The 18,557-nt window shown below is 35.7% G+C and overlaps 1 protein-coding gene across 1 annotated transcript in view; it reads left to right on the forward strand.

Annotated features, from left to right (window-relative positions):
- The first annotated feature begins 5,267 nt into the window (after positions 1-5,267).
- Positions 5,268-18,557, forward strand: part of CTXN3 (cortexin 3) — a 119,542-nt gene continuing 106,252 nt past the window's right edge. Inside the window, exon 1 of the mRNA XM_053701637.1 lies at positions 5,268-5,425. The gene's annotated coding sequence lies outside the window, so the exon portion shown is untranslated. The remainder of the gene's footprint in view (positions 5,426-18,557) is intronic.

The raw sequence follows: 18,557 nt of genomic DNA on the forward strand, positions 1-18,557 counted from the left end.
GGATATGTTTCTTTTAGATATAATCAGGTGGACTTTTCCCTCCAGAACCTAGACAGAAATTATTTGGAAAACACAAAGGGAATTACTTACTTTGGGCCTGATTACCTAAAATTCCCCAGGCAGAACATGGAAGTTCCATGTAGCCTTCCATAGAAAGTGATGAAGCTTGCCAGAACACAGAATCTCACAGGGGAGAGTGAATATGACAGGTAGCTTTAAAGCATATACAAATAATTGTTTTCACTGTACTTTAACTTGTTTCTCTTCTATTTTTGCATACATATCTTTTTCTATCAGGGTATTAATTGCATATGTTGAAGCTAATGTACCAGCATTTTATTTGGAGAGCTAAAACAGTGAGATGTACAGGTGCAACATGCTTATAGAATACAATTAGACCTGTGAGAAACTTTAGACATGCCCAAAGAACACCCCTGTTCAGCCCACTCACTGAGGTTCTTTTTAATATATGAAAATAAAGTACACTTTGCATTTTGGTTTTTTTCGGTATGATTTTAACTTTGTATTTTGAAACTACATAGTGTATGAAATATGGTGCTTACTGTTTACATTAAATATGGTTTTCCCTGTGTAGTAGAAATAAGAATTTTATGGCATAGTGTAAGATTGCATTAAGATGCATTTTATAAATGTGAATATTTAATGCATTTTACTAATATGTTTGCTATTGTACTTCCAATACATTATTTTATTGAGCACTGTAAGGTATCTGTCTCTCTTTCACATACTGAAATGTTGGTTATGCCCCTTAGTGAGATACACAGCTATCAAAATTAGATTTGCCTTGAGAATTCTGTGAAGCTTTGTAATACTGCCCTTTTTAAAGATTTTTACCTTAAAGGAGACCTTTATGTTATAAGGTCCATTGGCTTGACAACACCTTTCAAAGCATAAAAAGTAATTAACATTTTCAAATAAGGAAAATCTGTAATCTACCGGAGGCATTTATTTTAAAACTTAAACTGTTGTCATTCTGGCATTATATCTCTTTTTTAAATATATATAAGTGATTATCACTTTGATTAAGGGTGTTTTGAACCAAGATCATATTCAACAGGAAATAGTTACTCTAACTCTTATACTATCTGATGTATATGTCTTTGGAAGGCTTAGGGCATTTTAGTACAATTTTTGTTTTGTTTTGAAGAACCATCTGGTATGGCTGAGATATATATTACATTTGGCCGTGTGTGTGCTCTAGATGTGTTTTGCTTAGATCATGAATCTTTGGTAAATCTATGGTTCTCCTTATGCCCTGAGCACTGCCAGTCAGTAACTCAAAGGGCTTCAGAAAGCCGGTAAGTAGTAAAAAACCAACAAAAACAAAAAACTAGTGGCATTGCCCCAAAGTAACCAGCTCTATTACCAGCCCTTAAAAGGGCCTTTTGCGGGGCATTGCCCCAAAGTAACCAGCTCTATTACCAGCCCTTAAAAGGGCTTTTTGTGGGGCATTGTCACAAAGTAATCAGCTCTTTTACCTGTAATCTAATCCCCCTACACCGCCGCCACCTATAATAAATGTATTACCCCCTAATCTAATCCCCCTACACCACCGCCACCTATATTAAATATATTAACCCCTAATCTGATCCCCCTACACCGCCGCCACCTATATTAACTATATTAACCCTAATTATATTAGGGTTAATATAGTTAATATAGTTATTATATTATATATATTAACCCTATCTAACTCTAACACCCCTAACTTAATTATTATTAAAATAAATCTAAATAAAATTAATAATATTAACTAAATTATTCCTATTTAAAACTAAATACTTACCTATAAAATAAACCTTAAGATAGCTACAATATAATTAATAATTACATTGTAGCTATTTTAGGGTTTATATTTATTTTACAGGTAACTTGGTATTTATTTTAACTAGGTACAATAGCTATTAAATAGTTAATAACTATTTAATAGCTACCTAGTTAAAATAATTGCCAATTTACCTGTAAAATAAATCCTAACCTAAGTTACAAATACACCTACACTATCAATAAATTAATTAAATAAACTACAAATATCTAAACTAAAATACAATTAAATACACTAAACTAAATTACAAAAAAACAAACACTAAATTAAAAAAAATAAAAAAAGATTATAAGAATTTTAAGCTAATTACATCTATTCTAAGCCCCCTAATAAAATAACAAAGCCCCCCAAAATAAAAAAATTTCCCTACCCTAATCTAAATTACAAAAGTAATCAGCTCTATTACCAGCCCTTAAAAGGGCCTTTTGTGGGGCATTGCCCCAAAGTAATCAGCTCTTTTACCTGTAAAAAAAGAACAACCCCCCATTACAACCCACCACCCACATACCCCTACTCTAACCCACCCAATCCCCCCTTAAAAAAACCTAAGTCTAACTCCCAAGTGCTCCTTACCTGTCCTGAAGACCGGCGGAGAAGGTCCTGTTCCAGGCGGAGAAATCTTCTTCCAGGCGGCGACCTCTTCTTCTTCCAGGATCCAGCCGGCACGGAGCGGAGGAGTTGAAGACCGATGACCGCGGAGCTGAAGACCGTCCATCTGGAACTGAAGACTGGCGATGCTGGAACTGAAGATCGGCGACGCTGGAACTGAAGACCGGAGCCGGAGCGTGGAGGATCCTCTTCATACGATCGCCGCCGTACACTGAATAGGAATTCAAGGTACGCAATTAAAAATGGCATCCCTTGAATTCCTATTGGCTGATTTGAGCCTTCAAATTCAAATCAGCCAATCGGATGCAAGCTACTTTAATTCTATTGACTGATTTGAATAGCCAATAGAATAAGAGCTTGAATAGAATTCAAATCAGCCAATAGAATTAAAGTAGCTTGCATCCGATTGGCTGATTTGAATTAGGGGGTAGTACATATAATATAGGTTGCGGCGGTGTAGGGGGATCATATTAGGGGGTAATATAGTTTAAATTGGTGGCAGCGGTGTAGGGGATCATATTAGGGGTTAATATAGTTTAAATAAGTGGCGGCGGTGTAGGCGGATCATATTAGGGGTTAATATAGTTTAAATAGGTGGCGACGGTGTAGGGGGATCATATTAGGGGGTAATACAGTTTAAATAGGTGGCGGCGGTGTAGGGGGATCATATTAGGGGGTAATATAGTTAGTGTAGGTGGCGGCGGGTTAAGGGGCTCACAATAGGGGGTAAAACATTTAATGTAGCTGGCGGCAGTGTAGGGGGGTCAGATTAGTGGGTAATACATATAATATAGGTGGCGGCGGGGTCCGGGAGCGGTGGTTTAGGGGTTAATATATTTATTATTAGGAGTGAGAGGGGGGATTGCGGATTCTAATGCTGTACTTGCAGCTTTTGAGGCTTTGGGCTCCATCTAACCTATAAACCAGCTCACAGCTAGCAGATTGCAATCCCCCTGGACTTGTCCGACAAGGGTGATTGACTGCCCCTGCTCATGATCGAGTGGACAGGTGGCAGTGTAAAAAAATGAGGACAGCGTATTGATGCGTTCTAGTCATGATACCAGCTCTCCTCCTCGAGTTTCTTAAATTGAGATGTTTGTGGTGCAGGCTCACATGAGCAAACCTGCAACCATAAATTTAAGAAGCAGAAACTGCTTCTTTAGCCTCTTCTCCATCTTAGAGGTGGAAAGATAAATCACCTCAACCCTCACTTGTTCAGGGTGAATGACATGCCCTGCGGGGGGCGACATTGCACAAGAGAGCTCTTGTACAGTGGTAAATTATTCCACCCATCACATTTGGAGATTGCAGGCAGACAGATTCTCTTCTTGAGAATGTGTCCACCTGCAATCTTCATAAATGTTTCTGAGTGTTTAGGTTTCAAATTTTTATTAATCAAAAGCTATAACCAAGAATTTTCTAAATTTCACACATTATATAAAAATCTTGACATAAGGTTGTTGCTAGTTAAAAAAAAGTTAAATGTTGTGTAGGTGGCCAAGTTTAAAGGAATTATGCACTAAAATAATGAATGTTTAATCATGTAGCTCAGTTGTTAAATGCCCTGACTACAAAAAAGTCTGTTTAAAAGATCCAAGGTCACCGGTTCAAATTCCAGCAGGGCCAACTCAGCCCCTCATCCTTCCGAGGTCGATAAAATGAATACCATTAAATTGGGTAATAATAACAGCTGTTACTATTCAGCTGCCAATTTGGTTAATTCCGAGAGTGAGCACTGAAAAAGCACTTTGAGTCCCACTGGGAGAAAGGCGCTATATAAATACTAGTTATTTTTATGAAAGAGCAGCCTTTTTTTCCATAAAATGCTTAGTAAAAGCTGTTTAAACTCCAACTAAAACAAACAGGAAGTACTTGCTTGTTTACAACAGAATCCAAGGACTCTATTGCATTCTACCTGACAGAAAAAGTTAGTTTATTTGACACAGCAAACCCCCCCCCAAAAAAAAAAAATTCCCTGCAAAATATTTTTAAATTCTCTCATTTAAATAAAACAGAGAAACATATTGAGTATCATGTCCCTTTAAAAGGACAGTAAACACATCAAAATTACAAGCTATTTCTGCCATTGTTCAATAGATTAACATTGTTTTGAATGTATTAACATCTTGTCTGCTGAAATTGTCTTCCAATAGCCAAACTCCACCTACTACTTGCCTTATTTGGATAAGGACTTGTTACTGGAGTAAACAAGTCTAGACACTGTCATTATATTTGCAAAAACATTATTATTTTAAAATACTTTATCTGAATAAGCTAACTAGGGACAGATATTTGAGTTGTGAAGTCTGCTGCCATATGAGCTTTCAGTTTTCAGAAAAATACTCCGACATTTTTACAGGAAAGGCGCAAAATAATTAATAAAACTGTATTGCCATGTTGTTTTACTGCACATAATTATAATATTTTATATGAAAATCTCAAAGTATTTAATGTCCCATTAAGCAAAAACAAATGCTTAATAATAATAATAACCCTTGGCCATGTATGCATATGTGTGTGTTTGTGTGTATATATATACTGTATATATATATATATATATATATATATATATATATATATATATACATATATAGTCTTGATAACACAACTATTGGCTTGTCAAGTAATCTAATAATTGAATAATTTAATATGCAATATATTGTATTCTTTTTTTAATGTTCCTAAATAATATAAATGACATCACAAGACAAAACTCAATGGATAAAAAAACACTGAAGGCAATTTGTTGACTTATGAGGTGAAGGGGTTAACCACATGCTACTCCAGTTGGCAAGATCCTTCAATAAGTGATAGGTACAACCCTGCAAGGACTGAAATATCCCCTCTCTCTTCTTCTCACCACTTGCATGGTTTGTTTTTTTCCCAAGCAGGTTGCTTTCCTTTAATCACCAAGTTGCTGATCTTTTTGAAGAATATCTGCAGTTTAGAATCTATTACATGAAGAGGAAGGTAAGAAAACACTGCTCTGTTTAGAATATTCTTGGAATTCTGTGTTGTATAATTTGACATTTTAGGAAAAGCTTTGTATTTACCCCATGCAAAACAAAACAAATAACTTTCTATGTTACTCTGTGATACTTGTGTATTACAAGATTCTTCATGTAGCTTTTTGTTGCTTATTTTCCTGCAATACACATTAGAAGTTGCCTTCTATATATATATGTTATATTAATAGTGCAGAAATAATATCTATATTGCACTATTGTGACCTAAAGCTGCCAATTACTAAAACGAAAATGAATGTGTGTGCTACAAATAGCAACTTTAAAATACACTTGTTTACAGAGTAATTGTGATGACTGTATCAGGGTATTTGAACATACATTAAGTAATGAAAAATAATCCTGCAATCTTTCAGGGCTGTTTATCAAGGATCATCCTCTATGTCCTTTCAATGTGACTTTAAAGGACCTATTTTTCATTGTCATGATAATGAGCCTCTTTATTGTGCATCCACTTTAGATTAAAATCATGCTTACCAGTTTAGAAATAGCAGTTACAATGTCCAAAAATAAAACTGCTTAATTCCAACCAGAGAACTTTTAAGACAGAATTTGTAAGATAATGCCAATTTACTTTCTACAGCACTATACTCTCGTTTAGCAGCTGACATTTAGTTATAAGATATATCTGGTGTCATATATATATATATATATATATATATATATTTTTTTTTTATATATAATGAGAAGTTAATTAACAGAGGGAAATAACTTAAATCATGCATATTATTATTTAAATCTTGTTTAAAATGCAAATCTGTATATTTAATTTTATTGAGAGAGAGAGAGAGAGAGAGAGAGAGAGAAAGAAAGCATGGTTTACAAATACATATTTAATTTAAAGTAATAAATATGTTTTAAATCTGCTTTAAATCTATCATTTAATACTTTAATATATTTTATATATAATAACATACATTTATGGGTAATGAATAGTAATGGATCATATTATTTATGTAGGTATAATAATCTCTAAGATTATATTAGATGGTTAGTTTGAATGTAAAGCACAAACTCTTCAGCACAATCCTGATTATTTTTGTAATCACAGTTTCCCTGACATATTAGTCCAACAAACTAAATAAAGTGTGTGTATATTTATATATATGTGTGTGTCTTTCTATCTGTCTATCTATCTATCTATCTATCTATCTATCTATGCATCTACCGTATCTATCTCTCTATCATCTATCTATCTCTATCTATCTATTTATCTATCCATCTATCTTCCATCTACTTTTATCTTTTGAATAGTAAAATTTCGTTGACTAGTGAAACTGAATATATGTGTAGTCAGAGGAAGTCAGTGAGTGCTTTAAACTATGTGGCAACAGTTTGAGGAAGACCCTTTCCTGTTTCAGCATGACTGTGCCCCTGTGCTCAAAGCGAGGTTCAGGAAAACATGGTTTAGTAAGTGTGGTTTGAAGGAACTGGAGGTGCCTGCAAAGAGCCCTGACTTCAACCCCATTGAACAGCTTTGGGATGAATTGAAATGGTGATTGAAAGCCAGTTCTCCTGGTCCAACACCAGTGCCTGACCTTACAAATGCTCTTTTGGCTAAATGTGCACACTTCAAAATCTCCTGTAAAGCCTTCCCAGAGGAGTAGCGGTTAACTGTATATTTAGGCTTATAGTTTTAGAATTTCCAACAAGCTCAGATGTCCACATACTTTTGGCCCTATAATATATATAATATTACTTTATTTATTTACAAATGGAATTACATGAAAATGGGGCAAAATAAATAGCAACCTATATTGCAGCGTTTTTTTTATACAATCTCAAAGTGTTTAATGTCTCTTTAAAAGCTTATTCTCTTACCTCCTCTGCTGAGAACAATATGTGACAAATGTAAATATGTCTATTTATAAGCTTGTGAAGTCTGTAGTGTGCACTTATGTAGGAAGTAAAAAAGCCTATAGTTTTCAGCTACATTTTAGGAAAAAGGGACAAAATAAATAATAACACCTTGCATTTACATAGTGTTATATTGCAATCTCCAGGTGTTTAATATCCGTTTAACTCATTTGCAGGCTGGCAGCACCATGCACATGCAAACCCAACCTAAAGGTTTAACTACTCCAAGGGAAAACCCCCAGATTTAGGGCCCAATGACCTAAAGCTTTGTGCTCCGGTGGGTTGATCAGCCCCTCAAAAACATTTAGAAACACAACTTTTATCTTGAGACGTGTTTATGTCACTATGTAGTGTTCTTCATGTGAAGGAGAGATTCCTATATTATAATATAAGGTCTAAAAACAAAAAACAATGATGTAGTGTGATTTCTCTTCATGCCAGCAGGTTTTCTCCAAAAAAAAAACAAAAAACCCCCCCAAATGTTATAATCCATATGAATCCAGTTAGGCCTCTGCCCAACTGCCATGAATTTATGCATAGTGTATATCAGCAAGAAAGTATTACATTGAAAACCATCTACATACAAAATAAATGTTTTGCCTTATACACTACTACTACCAAATCTTATTTATGATAAAAAACATCTTACCACTGCTCAAAAATAAAATCCCACTTCATATTATCTCGATACTGTTATAAGGAGTCGTGACAGTCATCCTTTTCAAGCACAAAGAAAATAAAGTACACTTTTTTATAGAACCACTTAATGCCCCCCAGCTTGGGCGATAACTCCTCTAGAAGTAAGTATTTTGCATGCGTTGGGTAGCGTTTGTATTACAAGTTGAAAGTAAACAGTTTTCGATCGAGTGCTTACCTGATGCGTGCAAAAAGCCGAAGTTAGAATATTGCGTGTTTGTTTACGTATTCCCCTATCGAAGTCAAAGGAGCAAAAAAATATTTTACACCCTATTTGCGCATATACCCGATTGCGTATTCTCAATTGCGCGAACCCAACATGAAAATATTAATATTTCCCATTACAATGTTCTTCACATAGCAGAATATGTTTTATTTATTCATAAATACATACTTATATATATATATATATATATATATATATACACACACACACATATATATATATATATATATATATATATATATATATATATATATAATGTTTTTATTGGTAAAATATATATCTATACCTATATATGATTAGGTATAGATAAATACAGATATACATAGGAATATCTATTTATAAGTACATAGAACATATTCCCTTATGTGAAGAACATTGGTATGTCAAATATTTACTGTAAATGACACTTTATTAAATATGAATAGTGCATAAATATGCTTTTATATGTTTTCATCTACTTAACTGCAAAGGGCTCCTGTGCACTTATATATATTTGTCTATATATGTATACATTTTATTTATGTGTTTATATGTGTATATGTCCCTGTAAATACATATATACATGTGTACACACATATTCATACATACACATATACATCTTTAGACATGTATATGTATATATCTCTATGTTAAAGCCTTTTGCCTGCCTTTTTTTTTTTTCTAACACCCGAAACCTCATATCCTCATAGCTTTTTTGTGCAATTATTTAAAATAATTTTTATTAGGTGTTGTTATTATGAGTGTAACTGTACTTTGTAATGTATTTTTGATGTGCTTTGTGCAATTGTTTTGTCTTGCGAAACAGTTAATGGGACATTCCAGCCAAAATTGGATTCTACATGGATGCATTTTAGTTTTGAATATAAGCATTTTTATAATATACATGTATTAGCAAAAATACTTCAAAAGTGTATTTAAGTATGCACTGTGCACCAGCATTTTAATCACAGCACTTGCTTACAGAGCCTAAGGAGCATTCTTCCTATACCATCAAAAAAAGAAAGTGTAAAGGAATGTCAGCAAACCTCCATGAAATAAATTTCTAGTCACTTGAGTTTTGACTTAGTATGTTAACCCAACTACAATATAGCAGTCCTAACAAGTCATTCTGCTTATGAACATTTCCTGCTACGTTGTTATCTCAAGTCCAAGTCAGGACTTTCTTTAGAAAAGAATCTAAAACCGAATCCTTATTTACAAATGCATGGTGCTCTGCCTAGGAAACCACTCGTTTATAGCCTTTCCAGGAACCATGCATGCCCTCTTCAATCATTCATGAATGCCTTTGAAAATCTGTCATCATTTGCTGCATAATTCTGACAGCCATTTCTCTGCTGATCTTTACCCTCAAGAATAAATCTTAAAATGTTGACCTTATATATTCTCTATTTGCATTTTTTTTATTAGACAGATTTTACCACTGCTGGGTACCAATAATTTTAACTCCATTTGGAGAAATTAAAAACTGAAAACAGTCCATTAGTTTTAGAAAAAAAAAGCATCTTGCAACTCAATCGCCAATTTTAGACAAAGCAATTTCCTAATATAGAAATGTGTGTGAATACATCATATCTTTTCAATCTCATTATCTTTATTAACCCCTTAATGACCACAATGTACCCTGTATGTCACTGGTCGTTAAGGGTTTTTTCAGGACATAATAGCACAAGTCTAGCAAGAACACTCTATTAATGCACTCCCTCCAGCAGGCTTTGTGGAATAGAGCAGTCTCAACGCTGGTGACAAGACCGTGCTATAAAACAATCAAGTCCCAAAAAAAGGCCAGCGACATACAGGGTACGTTGCTGGTCCTTAAGGGGTTAAATTATGTTGTTGTAAAGGTTTAGGGGCCGCCAGAAACAGCATTTATGAAGCAATGGTCTAAAGACCGCTGCTCCATACTTTGTCAACCTGCTCTGAGGCTGCGGACATCAATCCGCCCGATCCTATACGATCAGGTTGATTGACACCCCCTGCTAGCAGCTGATTGGCCGCGAATGTGCAGGGGGCTGCATTGCACAAGCAGTTCACAAGAACTGCATGTACAATGATAAATTCTGGCAGCGTATGCTGTCGGCATTTATCGATGTGCGGCGGACATGATAAGCTACATCGTATCATGTCCGCTCGCACGTTCATAAATCGGCCCCTAACTCTCTATATGAAAACAGAAATAAAATATTTTACAAACAGATACTAATTACTGGAAAATCTAAGATACACTGGCTTACATTGATATTTAATTGCTGTAAAATATCTGTCTATTTTTGCCTGATAGGGACAACTCATTCTCTGCTTGTGTAATAGAAAATTGTGTTGATGGTCCCTTTTATAGAGTAATCAGTACACAAAAAGTGATCTCCTATATGATATACTTTGAAATATCTGTTTTTGAAGGATGCACATAACTGCAAAGCACAGACTTTACACTAATGAGACCAGTTTGTAGTTCATTATTTAAAAGAGCCCTCTGCCACTGCTGATTGGCTTGCTGACAGTTTCCGCTCAGGATCAGCAGTTCTCATGAAGATTCCTGGATAGTAATTAACAATTTTTTTTTAACTCTTTGCAGGGCTAAAAAAAGTTCCAGGGTCCCTAGTGAAAAAAATGACCTGCTCTAATTCTAACATTTCATTTGTCCCTTTTGAGCAATACTGATATGCTAAGGGAGACTAACTTATTTGCTGCTCTGGACTTTTTTACTTTAATTTACTATGATAACGTTTTTTGTAAGTAAATAGAGATATATATTTTTTTATTGTAAAATTTAGAATAACATTTAATTCACTCTTAAATTATGCTACATTACAAGTGCGGTGCTATCTTAACGAGCACCTTTAAAAGGGCAAGTTAAATAACCAGCCATTACAAGTGGCTTGTTAATGCCACCGTAAGCTTACGGATTCACTTTGAGCTAAGCTCACTTAACCAGAGGTTAGTTGCCCCAATTGCCTCCAAAATAAGAGGACAGTACTTTAAATTAGAATATAAATATGAGCACTTAAAACAAAAAAACAGGGTTAAAGTGAGGGGATGTGAGGTGTTTGAAAAAAAAAAAAAAGGCACCTAAAGTACCTTTACATTGAGGTCAATGGGGGCCTGTTTTTTCTCTATAACTATATATGTATATGCTATATATATATATCTGTATATACACATATAAACACATAAATATATATGTATATAAGCAGATACATACAGTATATATTTATTTATTTATTGCTGCCCAATGCTGCGCAAATTGGCCCATGTGCTGGCTAGTTTGTTTGCCATGGCTGCTGGCATGAAAACGAGGCTCTCATTGGAGCCTATGGAAGGGCGCTCTCATGAGTGATTGGCTTGCGGCTGTACTTGTAATACCAGCACACATCTACGAGCGATGGTATTACTAAGTAGAGTGCAAATATCGCGCTCCACTTGTAATCTGGCCCTTAATGAGAAACTGCATATTTAAAGCATTACATCAGATAGCCCGACACGTTGCTATCTGTGATTGTGCATGTGACACCTCAATAAAAGAATCTTTGGTCCATTTAAAGTGGTGCAGTTGCGTTTTAATCTTATACAGTGAAGGTGAACTTTTATGAATGAGTGCCTGATTTTTAAAAATATTACTAAAAACAGGGGCACTTTCATTCATGAAAGTTTACATTTCACCGTTTTTGTTTTTGTCAAAATACTTTACCTTTCCTTGTTGCCAGCTGGAGCAGCAATTCCACCGTCTGCAGCTCATCTCTTCTAACGTCAGCAATGACAAATCCGGCTTCTTCCAATCACAGCGTTGCCTCAGGCAATAATTCCCCTAGGGGGAAAGCCGTGATTGGAGGATGCCATATTCGTCATTGCTGATGTAAGAAGAGACGAGTGGCAGGAGGGGGAATCGCTTCCCCGGCTTCAAGAAGAAAAGGTAAGTATTTTAACAAAATGTAAATTTTCATGAATTAAAGTGCCCCTGTTTTTGAATAGAATTATTTATTGTTATAATAAAAAGACACTGATAAACATTAAAATTGCACTTTAAAATTGCATTGGAAATACTAAACATACAAGGATGTGTTTGCAATGATTGCATTGGGAATACTGAACATACAGTGGTGTGTTTACAATTTAGGAAACTCTGAACAGAATAAAAAATCCCAGCTGAATAAAACCAGTGACTGCTAAATGCACAATCGTTCCAAAAAACAGAATTTTTTTTTATACAAGTTCTGGTAAATGCGATAAATAATGTAGTAAAAACTAAATAAAAATTACACAGTGAAAAGTAAAATAACAGCAATCCGCGACTTTCTGGTCTGGCCAGACAAATCTGGTTATGCAAAATACAGGAACGTCAAGGTTATACCACTTACAAATCTATTTTTGGCAATATTATAAAGGTTTCACTTATACACTAAAAGTTCAACATATATTAAAAGTTTGACCTTAATTGAGAAGTTGGTATAGAATTTCCGCTAGACATAGCAACAGCTAATAACATTTGTAAGTAATTAACATACAACATAAAAAGTAAACCTCTTATTGATCAATTTTTCAAATATGATCATGAATCCCCTTTGACTCATAGTGAATCCGCTCACAAACCTTTACCCTCTTATAATAAGCCAGGGTCACCAATGGGCCCTCAAAACAGTGCTTTTTGTCAAAGGAGGGTTTTAAGGGGGATAGAGAAATAATAAAATAGAATTTCTATAAGATGCATTTTCTTATGCTTATCCAATAAGATGATGGGATTAGGGTGGAGCACAAATGTCGTTGGGAAATTGGTATGTTCTAAGTAGTGGGAATAATAAGGTATATTACCAACTTGCATGACTGCTAAATACCCCAAAGCTGACATTCTGGCCTGAATTATCACCTTATAATGTAATATCTACATCCGAGATCTATGAGTGCCTCAAATGTAGAATTACAATTTGCGATTATAGGAATTCACTCTTCCATCCTCTGGAGCATTAGTATAGGAATGAAAGAGTTATAGGGAAGGGTAATAGAGATCATTCATAAAAATAAAGTGGTAGTCCTAACTAGATAATAATCTGTTTCCCTTAAAACCCAGGTGTACCTATTATGGCCAGGAAATGGACAGAGCATGCATAGGAATAATATAAGGAGATCAGCATGGATTTTTAAGTTAGCAGAAACCGTTTTCTGACCTCAAAATCTGTGATGATATTTTAGGCATATAAAATATATAAAGCTGCGATGCAATCTAAAACTTTTTGAAAAGTTTCTCTACGGGATCAGTAGTAAGAGTAGAGATAAGTGAATCTAGAACAGCGGTATATGTTCAATAAATATTATTTAAGAACAACCCTGTCATGTGGGTATGGGCCCTATACCCCACAACTAGGGAAACCTTTGTTACTAGATATGTGACTTATACGATTAATCAAACTGCAGCTTCAAGACTACACAAATCCTAAAAACCATTTATCAGACAAAGGTAAAGGTATCATAGTATATTTCACAATCTCCTTTCCCAAGTTTAGTATTGTTGGTACATATGAAGGAAAGAAGTAAAAAACATATATGTGCATAAAATTATGAGTGCATGAGCATTATTAGGCTTATATTTAGCTTCGTAAACCTAAGGATAGGGTTTACACAGGACTGGGTGTAAAAGGGTGACCATCATGAGGGCTCATACCAACAGTGCATTGCTCAAAATATAACCCCACCATAGCAGAATAGGTGCATCTATAGAATATTCCACAGCTGAATAATACTTCAACGTGCGTAGCTGTGTTAAAGGCTAGATACTCTTGTAGGAGAAGAATTAGAGGGCTTGTATTTATCTCAGTAAACCTTAAAACAGAATCTAACTGATTTAATGGGTGAAGAAAAGCATATTCGCATATAACTAAATAAAGAGGTTAGGCCAGTGACCTTCATAAGAACTTGTAACTGAAGAAACGCATATATATAAGAAGTAATGAAAAAATTTAACTAAGAAAACTTAGAGTTGTGGCACCCTTTAAGCCTAATATCTTTGTAGGTAACTTTCAAATATATGGTAGACTGGAGTAGCAAGACCTTGGGCATATAGAAACCAGTTTCTATGAGTGAGACGTCTACTTAATCTCCACACCCTTAATGTGTTATTTATTACTCTGAGTGCCAATTTATTTCATTTTACCTGAAACAAACACAGCAGTTTCCATAATATATATACACAAGGTTATGTAAACCTGTATAGACCGACTTAGGATTATTGAGGAGAACTCAAAAAAAAAAAGAAAAGTAAGCGATCATCTGGTAGTCAACTTCCCCCATAAGGAATCTAGGTGACTATGTAGCTGGGGTGTGGGCAGTAAAGATAAATTATGTCCCAAGACAATGCTGTATAGTCTGTTAGCCTATCTAGTGGCTAAGGGTCTGACTCAGTTTATGTTTAACCTGTATATAAAATGGTTTGAAGACCTAACCACACCTTCCAGTACATTTATGAAAAATAAAACTATGCATGTCGTGTAACAAAAACCAGCACTATCAGACAAGGTTATCTCAATAGCCTCTATAATATAGTCCTGTGTCTGAAACAAAATTCAACAAACTGATGCCAGCGTCACAGACACCTCAAAGTCTGAGTTACTGTGTAATATAGGCCACAGCGAAGATGGTTGGTGTGGGATGCCATTTTTCTTTAACTCTATAAGACACCTGAGCGTCCTTGCTGGAGGCTATTATAAAATGAGCAGGGCAGTGGTTGTGAAAACTCCAATCATACAGGGTCGTGTATTGTGTGTGAGAACTTCCCTTTGCCCTCCTCTATTTGCCGCCACACTCCCAAATATATAGGATCCACAACCTCCGCCAACGGTGTGCTAGCATGGGGAGCCGAAGGATGACTCACATCGCTGCCTGAGAACCCGGCTTTGGTAGGTTGAATCCGCAGCTCCCCAAAGCTTATGTAGCTCCCTTCTGGTTCAGTCTCGGATCACCAGGGAGGTGTCATATCGATCGGGCAGCTTAGGGTCGTCTCTCTGTATATCTCCCCGGAACTGAGTATAGTACTCCAAGATGAATAGCTCCGGTGGTAGTCATCGGCTCCAATGCAGGCAGGAGAGTCTACTGCCTGTGAGGTCATTCCCTCAGACCAGGCCAGTTGCAGCGTAAGGGCCGCATCATCTGTGTTATGTGTTACTGGGCAGGTTTCGCCACAATCAGCCATTGCAAACATAGAAATTATCTCAGCCGTTAGGTTCTGCTCAATTCTCTGGAAGCAGAGTTCAAGACTATGTTGCACTTTCGTTCCCCATGTGGCCATCACCGCCATCTTAGGAGTGGTACCCGTGATGCCTGATCTCTGTAGAAAGTAAAGTAGTAAGTAAGTAAATCTTGACAGGGTAACATCAATTTATCAGCTCCTTTAGGTTGCAGAATATGTATAGCCCCAAAGCATGTGTTATCATATCACCTTAGTGTCATATATTTAGGGAAAAATAGTCAAAAGCTGCCCTGTAGAGAGGAGCTTCATGAAGATGCGTCCTGTCGTTTCAAAAGCTAGCTCCGCCCCCAAGTGCCCCTGTTTTTAATAGTGTTTTTAAAAACCAGGCACTCATTCTTGAAGGTTGACATTTACTTTAAAGAAGCTTAGACACATATGAAGGATGACAGGTCTGAGTCACATGACGCTAACACAAGCTCATATGTGCAATAGCTATAAATGTCATGGCCTGTTTTTAGTGCAGGAGGTCAACCAGTTATACACATAAAAGGAACTTTGTATTCATTATGATACTTATTGATTCCACTCATGGATATCAACAGTTACAAATCAATAACAAATTTATCTACAGTAAAGGCAAGAAAAACAAAGAGATTCTTCAATTCAGTCTTCATGTTCAATTTCTAGACTTTTACATTCGTCACTATTTACCTCAAGGACAACATTGATCTCTTTTATTAACTAAACCATGTTGATTTCCATGATCTCTAAATGGCGTCTCTTTTACCTTTATTTGTATTTTTATATATTCAGTATAACAGTGTCCAATATATATACATATTCAAAGTCAAAGCATATTCATAAAAACTAAACAGCTGCAAATGCTTAGTGCAACTGGTAATGTGCAGCACTTTATTTCACATTTAACCTCAAGCTAACAATAATGCCCTGACTGACTTGAGAACCTATACGTCTGGCTTTGCCATGAACTTGTGTGTATAATGCCACCCCCTTCTCTTGAGCCACCAATTGCACAAGAGAAGGGCTTGTCAATCATCCTGAACAAATGTGTGATTTCTATCCGCCAACTCAAAGGTGTTGGATAGTGTAAGAAGCGGTTGACTGGTGAGCCTCGCAAGGGTTCTAAAGCAGCATAGATTACTATTGCAAATTACCTCCGTTTGCGGGCGCACGATAATTAATTATCCATTACAAGTGGTTGGTTATTGCTACCGCAAAGCACTTATAAAATTAACCAGAGATCAGATCTCTAGTTTATTTTATAAATCTGCCCCAAATGGCCCCAAAATACAGTCTAGTGCATTTTATTAAAAAAATAAAGATAGCAGCATCTTTATTTTTTTAATACAATTACTGCACTAGGCAGTGTTTTGGGGTCTAAAGTTGGTGGGTGTCGGGTGTTAGAAAAAACAGTACTTAAAGTGAATGTCAATTTTGTTGCTAAAGTGCCCGGTTTTTAAAAATTCGATTAAAAACAGGGGCACTTTAATTCATCAAAATTTACATTTCACTCCTGTTGATAAAAAAAATTACCTTTTAATCTTCACAGCAGCTCCAGCTTCCTCCGGTCGTTGCAAGCCATTTCTGACGTCAGAAATGATGGATAGGTCATCCTCCAATCACAGCTTCCCCCCGGGGGAATCAGTGTCTGATTCAATGCCGTGATTGGAGGAAGCCGGATTCCTCATTTTAGACCCAGGAAGAGGCTTTGCAACGGGCGGAGGAAGCTGGAGCTGCCGTGAAGATTAAAAGTTACGTTTTTTTTCCCAACAGGTGTGAAATGTAAATTTTGATGAATTAAAGTGCCCCTGTTTTTAATCAAATTTTTAAAGACTGGGCACTTTAGTATCAAAATTGACATTCACTTTAACCCCTTAATGACCACATCACTTTTCCATTTTCTGTCCGTTTGGGACCAAGGCTATTTTTACATTTTTGAGGTGTTTGTGTTTAGCTGTAATTTTCCTCTTACTCATTTACTGTACCCACACATATTATATACCGTTTTTCTCGCCATTAAATGGACTTTCTAAAGATACCATTATTTTCATCATATCTTATAATTTACTATAAAAAAAATTATAAAATATGAGGAAAAAATGGAAAAAAACACACTTTTTCTAACTTTGACCCCCAAAATCTGTTACACATCTACAACCACTAAAAAACACCCATGCTAAATAGTTTCTAAATGTTGTCCTGAGTTTAGAAATACCCAATGTTTACATGTTCTTTGCTTTTTTTGTAAACTATAGGGCCATAAATACAAGTAGCACTTTGCTATTTCCAAACCATTTCTTTTCAAAATTAGCGATAGTTACATTAGAGCACTGATATCTTTCAGGAATCTCTGAATATCCATTGACATGTATATATTTTTTTTTAGTAGACAACCCAAAGTATTGATCTAGGCCCATTTTGGTATATTTCATGCCACCATTTCACCGCCAAATGCAATCAAATAGAAAAAATTGTTCACTTTTCACAAATTTTTTCACAAACTTTTGGTTTCTAACTTAAATTATTTACAAACAGCTTGTGCAATTATGGCATAAATGGTTGTAAATTCTTCTCTGGGATCCCCTTTGTTCAGAAATAGCAGACATATATGACTTTGGTGTTGCTTTTTGGTAATTAGAAGGCCGCTAAATGCCACTGCGCACCACACGTGTATTATGCCCAGCAGTGAAGGGGTTAATTAGGGAGCATGTAGGGAGCTTTTTGGGGTAGTTTTAGCTTTAGTGTAGTGTAGTAGACAACCCCAAGTATTGATCTAGGCCAATTTTGGTATATTTCATGCCACCATTTCACCGCTAAATGCGATCAAATTAAAAGAAACGTTAATTTTTTCTCAATTTTAGGTTTCTCACTGAAATTATTTACAAACACCTTCTGCAATTATGGCACAAATGGTTGTAAATGCTTCTCTGGGATCCCCTTTGTTCAGAAATAGCAGACATATATGGCTTTGGCATTGCTTTTTGGTAATTAGAAGGCCTCTAAATGCCGCTGCGCATCACACGTGTATTATGGCTAGCAGTGAAGGGGTTAATTATGTAGCTTGTAGGGAGCTTGCAGGGTTAATTTTAGCTTTAGTGTAGAGCTCAG

This window comes from Bombina bombina, chromosome 2, assembly GCF_027579735.1.
Source record: "Bombina bombina isolate aBomBom1 chromosome 2, aBomBom1.pri, whole genome shotgun sequence".
NCBI lineage: Eukaryota > Metazoa > Chordata > Amphibia > Anura > Bombinatoridae > Bombina > Bombina bombina.